The sequence below is a fragment of the Ipomoea nil genome, unplaced genomic scaffold (assembly GCF_001879475.1).
Source record: "Ipomoea nil cultivar Tokyo-kokei standard unplaced genomic scaffold, Asagao_1.1 scaffold3256, whole genome shotgun sequence".
Classification (NCBI taxonomy): domain Eukaryota; kingdom Viridiplantae; phylum Streptophyta; class Magnoliopsida; order Solanales; family Convolvulaceae; genus Ipomoea; species Ipomoea nil.
This window is the reverse complement of record NW_017619684.1, coordinates 129,216-136,750: the sequence shown is the minus strand read 5'-3', so window position 1 is coordinate 136,750 and position 7,535 is coordinate 129,216.

The window sequence follows — 7,535 nt, the reverse complement described above, 5'->3', positions numbered from 1 at the left end:
TTTGTGTCGCAATTCCTCAAACTTGTTCCCATCCAGGGCTTTCGTGAAGATGTCTGCAATTTGATCCCCTGTAGGCACATAATCTAAGTACACGACGTTATCTTCTACCAATTCTCTAATAAAATGATGTCGGATATCAATGTGCTTAGTTCGAGAATGTAAGACAGGATTCTTAGTTATACTGATGGCACTAGAGTTGTCACAATAAAGTGTGATTACCTGTTGCGCAATTCCATAGTCCGCCAACATTTGTTTCATCCAAAGCAGTTGAGCACAACTGCTACCCGCAGCTATGTATTCAGCTTCGGCTGTTGACAGGGATATAGAGTTCTGCTTTTTGCTTAACCAGGATATAAGGTTGGATCCTAGATAAAAGCAACCGCCGGAGGTGCTTTTCCTGTCGTCAACATTACCCGCCCAGTCCGCATCAGTGAAACCTACAAGTTGTGAACTTGACTCCTTCGAGTACCAAATTCCCAAATCCAAGGTTCCTCGGACATATTTCATGATTCTTTTAACCGCAGCAAAATGCGATTCTTTCGGATTCGCCTGGTATCGTGCACATGCACCTACACTGAAACTTATGTCAGGTCTACTGGCGGTTAGGTACAGTAAACTACCGATCATGCTCCTGTACAGGCTTTGATCGACGGGTTTGCCATCATCATCTCTGTTTAACTTCATGTGAGTGGGAAACGGGGTACGAACACTCTTGCTAGCGTCAAGACCAAATCGTTTCACAAGATTGTTAGCATATTTTGTTTGAGAAACAAACATACCATCTTCTGATTGTCTGATTTGTAGACCGAGAAAGTACGTTAGTTCACCAACCATGCTCATTTCAAATTCTTCTTTCATCAGGTCAACAAAATTGTTAGCGTAATGATCAGAGGTAGAACCAAACACTATATCATCTACATAGATTTGAGCGATAACGAGATCAGTATCATACCGTTTGATGAACAGAGTTTTGTCAACACTCCCTCTTGAGTAACCCTTTTTGATGAGATATTCTGTTAATCTCTCGTACCATGCTCTCGGGGCTTGTTTCAATCCATATAGTGCACGTTTCAGTCTGTACACATGATCTGGATGTTTGGGATCTTCGAACCCTTTTGGTTGTGCGACATAGACTTCTTCTTTCAGATATCCATTTAAGAACGCAGTTTTGACATCCATTTGTTGCAGTTTGATGTGCATTGTACATGCGACTGAGATTAGGAGTCTGATTGATTCTAATCGTGCAACAGGTGCAAAAGTTTCCTCGAAATCAATACCTTCCATTTGATTGTATCCTTGAGCTACCAACCTCGCTTTGTTTCTTATAACAACCCCATTTTCATCGGACTTGTTCCTAAAAATCCACTTTGTGCCAATAATATTCACATTCTCTGGTTTTGGCACTAAGTCCCAAACTTGATGTCTCTCAAATTGAAGTAGTTCATCTTGCATGGCATTTATCCAACACTCGTCTTGTAATGCTTCTTTCACATTCTTCGGTTCTATCAAAGAGATGTAGCAGGAGTGTCCTAACATTTCACGATAGCTCTTCTTTTCTTTTACCCTGGTTTGAATTCCTGCACTCATGTCTCCAATCACATTCTCTGATGGATGATTCTTCTGAGTCCGGGTTGATGGATCTTTTGTAGCTCTAGCATGTTCTTGTGAGGCGTCATCGTGATTTGATGGGTTATATGTTGTACTTGTTAGTTCGTCATCCTCCTTCCTCTGCGATTTGGGTACTACATCATCGACTATAACATTAGCTGATTCCATGATAGTGTTGGTTCGTTTGTTGAATACACGATATGCCTTGCTGTTCATAGAATATCCGAGGAATATTCCTTCATCACTCTTGGCCTCGAACTTTCCTCTCGGATCTCTGTCATTCAAGATGTAACAGACACTTCCAAATATGTGAAAGTATTTCAGGTTCGGGGTCCTGCCTTTCCATATCTCATAAGAAGTTTTCTCAATACCTGTCCTCAAGAAAATCCTGTTAGTAATGTGACAAGCAGTGTTCATGGCTTCTGCCCAAAATCTTTGGGACAGATGTTTCACAATTAGCATAACTCTAGCCATTTCTTGTAGAGTTCTGTTTTTCCTTTCCACAATCCCGTTCTGTTGTGGAGTTTTTGGAGCAGAAAACTCATGCAATATGCCATGTGTATCACAAAAATTACTAAAATCTGCATTTTCAAACTCACGTCCATGATCACTTTTTATTCTAACGATTTTGTCTATAGATGCGTCTTTTTCTTTTTGTAACCTTAGGCATAGTTTCATAAATGCACTAAAAGTGTCAGATTTTTCCCTTAAGAAATCAATCCAAGTAAACCTAGAAAAATCATCAACACAGACAAACACGTACCTCTTTCCTCCGAGACTTTCAATTTGAGTAGGTCCTATGAGGTCCATATGAAGAAGTTCAAGCACTTTAGTAGTGGGAATGTGTACTGACCTTTTGTGAGAGACTCTTGTTTGCTTGCCCTGTTGGCATGGTCCACATACGTGTGTATCATCCTTAAAGTCCAACCGAGGGACACCTCTCACAGCTTCCGAACTTATGAGCTTATGCATGTCTTGGTAGTTCAAATGACCAAGTTTGTAATGCCATACCTCACTCTCACCTACTACAGAACTATTGCACACAATAGTAGATTTGATTACGTAACAGTTTTCAGAGGTTCGGACACCTTCCATAACACATGTCTTTGAACTGTACACTTTACATTTCTCTTTAGTGAATCTAACTAGCAGATTTTGATCACACAGCTGGCTAATACTAATTAGATTAGCTTTCAACCCTTTCACTAAATACACATTATCAAGTTTAGGCATACCTTTTGTGTCCAGTGTTCCACGTCCAATAATTTCGCCTTTTTCACCATCACCAAACGTGACATGTCCAGCATGTTCTTCAACTACATCTTTCAGATAACCTTTGTTACCCGTCATGTGTCGGGAGCAACCACTGTCAAAGTACCATGATGATGCCACATTCGTCAACATCGCTATCTTTGTCGTCAGACAGGTTTGCTTAGGTCGCCATACTTGTTGTGATTTGTGTTGTTTGCATTGTCTCCAAACATGCCCTTTTTTGTTACACCTGAAACAGATCTTGTGAGTAAACCTGTTTGTGTGTCGTCGTTGCATTCTTGCTGACACCCACGCGTGTCGTTGATTTCCTTGCCTGCCTGTGAAGCCTAGACCTGCTTTGTTGTGATTATTGACCCCTGACTGGAGAATTTCATTCAGACACTTGGTGCCTGTATTCAACATTCTCACACGTTTTTTGAGATTTTCCAATTCACTCTGAAGGTATTTTTCATTTGACCCTCTAGTAACCACGTCAGCCTCGAGGTTTTCTACTGTGACTTTTAGAGTAGAATTTTCTGATTCTAAAGATTCAACATTTTTAATTAGTACGAGATTCAGCTTACTTACCTTACACCAGTTTTTGTACATTTCTTCGTATGCGTCAACTAGGTCAATATCCTCATCCTCAGATTTCATCCCTTCACTTTCCTCGTACACCTCTGGTGTGGGGGGGTGTAAAGCACTATCTATCACTTCTTCCTCTACACTGGCGAAGAACTTCTCGTAGTTTGCACGTTCTTCGATATCGTCAGGGTGATATATGCTTCCATGGAAAGCAACAAAATTGCTCGTCTGTTGTTCATCATTGTCCGAATCTTCAAGGTCACTCCAGGTAAGTGTATATGATTTCTTTCCCTTGTGATTTCCACAATCTGCTTGCATGTGTCCATAGCCTCCACACTCATAACACTGAACACCCTTGAGTTTAAAGTCTCGACTTGGACCTTTTGGCTTCTGAACATTTCCAGTTCCATCGCCTCTGTTACTCGTTTTCATCTTACTTTGTCCTTTGGCTTTCTTCAGCATTTTGCCAAATTTTTTCGACAGCATAGCCATGACCTCATCCATTTCTATATCTGAGTCAGCTCCTGTAGGTACCGCAGCGCCAAAAGCTACTCCTTTGTTGTCCTTGTTCATATACCTGTCTTCCTCTTCCATTTCTAACTCAAAAGTCTGCAGATTTCCCATTAGAGCATCTAGAGTTAGAGTTTTTAGATCAGCTGATTGCTTAATTGCGACAGCTTGCATTTTGAACTTCGGAGGCAGTGATCTCAGAACTTTGCGAACCAATTTCTCTTCTTCAAATGGTTCTCTCAAGTTCCGTGCGCTATTTGCAAGGTTCTTTATCCTTGCGCTGAATTCAGAAACTGACTCGGTTTCTTCCATCCTTAGGCTCTCATACTTGGTCATGAGCAATTGCAACTTTGAGACTTTGACAGATCCTGTTCCTTCATAGTGAGTCATAAGTGCTTCCCAGGCAACATGTGCAATATCCGTGGCTGAAATTAGCTGGAATTGACCTTCTCCAAGAGCACTATGAATTGCATTCATAGCTCTATTGTTTGCTGATGCTTGCTTCTTCTCATCTGGTGTCCATTGAGCCAGTGGTTTTTTCTTCTGTTCGTTGTCGACCTTCATTGTTGGGGGGGTCCAAGCATTTTCCACAGCATCCCAGCATTCTTCATCCAGAGATTTTATAAATGCCTTCATTCTAGCCTTCCAATAGGCATAGTTGCTTACTCCTTTCAACAACGGCGGTCTTGTAATCGAGGCACCCTCTTCCATTCTGCAAAACAATGCTCGAGTATCCCTAGGATCTCGCTAACAAATTAAGCGACACCGCTCTGATACCAATTGAAAATATGTAATGCAGATATGTATCACAATATATAAATGAAACGTCAAAAATAAGTACACAGCTGAATTTTTTTAACGCAGTTAGAGAACACCTCCTAATCTGCGGGGCCACGCCCAAAACTTTTTCACTCAAGATCAACCCACGGTTTTTACAATTACAGGTTCAATGAATTACAAAACTAGGTCTACCACCTATTTAAACATTAACCTCGTAAAACAACTCTATGAAAAAGTATACAATACAGTTTGAACTAATTCTACCAATTTAAACAAACTGTAACCAACCTGGATTTAAACACAGCTTGTACTGAATAATGAGGAGCTAAATTCTCCGGATAGTACACCAATCATTTCCCGTCTGAAGTTTCCTTGTAGCGTCTTCTGAATATTTCTTTATCGCACCTTCCAGAATAATGTTTCTATTTTTCCCGTTTTGGAAACTTCATTTGTCTTCATTACAAGAATCCCCATTTATAGTAAATGTCCCCATGAGATTAGGGAATTTGATTTCCTACATTAATGCTTTCTTCATTTACGTGTATCACTCATGCATACACATTCCACCACTTACGCATGCATTTACCATTTCTTGTTCACCCATTTACTCATGCATACAATATCCACAAGTCACGCATGCATTTCCACTTATGCATATAATTTCTACAACTCACGCATGCATTTCCACTCATGCATTAACATGTGCCAATACATATAAAATATTAGTACGTACCATACATAATATTATATATATATATATATATATATGTATATATATATATATATATTGTACTAACAAAGATTATCACATAAACACAATATAAATCTTAGGCAAAGCTCTATCAAGACTCAAACACAGAATCACACATCAAAGGAGCCAATGAATAAGATATAGCAAGGAAAATAGGTTTTGGAAGACATGGGTTACCTCTTAGCCTTAATTAATCCTCACTTGGCTATTAAGGTTCTTCTCTAAGATTTCCCTCCGATTGATCTCCCTAGGCTTGGTGGTGGGGAATCTCCGGGGAATAATTTCGTGTAATACAATTATGGGTGGTAAGGGTTCTAACTGCTTTCTAATCCCCTATTTATAGAGTTAGGAATCCTAATCAGAGTCTGAATAGTAAAAACCTATGTTCTATTCCTAACAGGTTTATAGGTCTGGGATAGGGGTGTTCAATCGGTTAACCGTTCGGTTAACCGAACCGTTTTAACCGAACCGAATTAACCGAAGTTTTTTTTTCTTTAACCGTTAACCGAACCGAAGTTTGCTCTACCGAATTAACCGAACCGAACTTTTTTTCGGTTAATCGGTCGGTTAACCGATTAACCGAAATTTTTAACCCTAAAATTGAAAATCTTAAAAATAACTCCTAAAATAATAAATCTAACTAAAATAAAATACATATCATAATAAATTCATATCAAAATATACAAAAACAACACCATAAGTTCATAATTCATAGTCCATAATCCATAATCCATAGTCCATAGTCCATAGTCCATAGTCCAAACCATAAATTAATGTCTTCATAAAGATTACAACATTACAAAAACATGCAAAAATAAAATCAAAGTTCATCCCATGATTTCCAATTTTCCATCACTCCATCCTAATGTCCATGATGTTTACTCCATCACTCCTACATATTAAAAAGTGTAAGTATAAATAATAATTAACCACTTAACCGAATAATAAATAAACTAACTAATACAACTACTTGCAAATATTATTTTTTACCTTAGAAATCCAAGAACAAACACCTTACTCACAATTCACAAGGTGGGTTCCATTGCATTCCATGAAGAATCTAAAAGATAAAAGATAAATAAATAATATATTAAAATTTTTATTTGTGTGATGAAAGTAAACTTATAAACAAAAGGAATAAAATTTACATACCATTTTCAACACTTTCAAAGTCATTTAATTCTTGAAGCTCTTCAAAAACATCCAATGAAGGTGTTGAATTTTTTATCCAATCTTGATAGCACACAAGAGCTTGAGCCATTCTAGGAGTTAAAGAACTCCTAAAGGAATCAAGAACACGTCCTCCAGTACTAAAGGTAGACTCAGAAGCAACAGTGGATATTGGAATAGCTAGCACATCTCGAGCCAATAATGACAAATAAGGAAATCTAGGGCTATTAACTTTCCACCACAACAAAATATTAAAATCATCCGTCACTGGCTCCATAGCTTCACTGAGATACTTATCCAATTCCGACATTTGATCCCCACCACTACCTGATTGAAGTTTGTGCTTTACAAATTTCTCTTGCATACGCTTTTTCATCCTAGCTTGACATTCTCCTATATTTGAACTTGATGTTGGAGTGGAACTAGATGACACAATGCTATTTGAAGGCTTATAAGCATTAAACAATTCATACACCGCATCTTTAACCTTGGTTGCCATATCCTCACCTTTTGTACCCTCAAACATATCTTTCAAAGCAAATTCAACATAGCAAAACTTGTGTCTAGGATCAAGAATAATGGCAACAAAAATTAGCATATTCAACTTGTCAATGCTCCCCCAATATTTGTGAAATTTATCTTTCATCTTCATTGCCATCAAACTAAATTCATTCTCATCCGAAGCTTTGCACTCTCTCAAAAGACAATCAATTTCACAAATCTCATCAAACAAGCAATTGGAAGTAACATAAGAAGTCCCGGAAACTCTATTTGTAAGCTCATAAAAGTGCTCCAAGAATTTTACCAAGTCCCTAACAACTTTCCAATCACTTTCAATAGGAATACCATCCCCCGATTCAAGATCATCTTTAAAATTCTC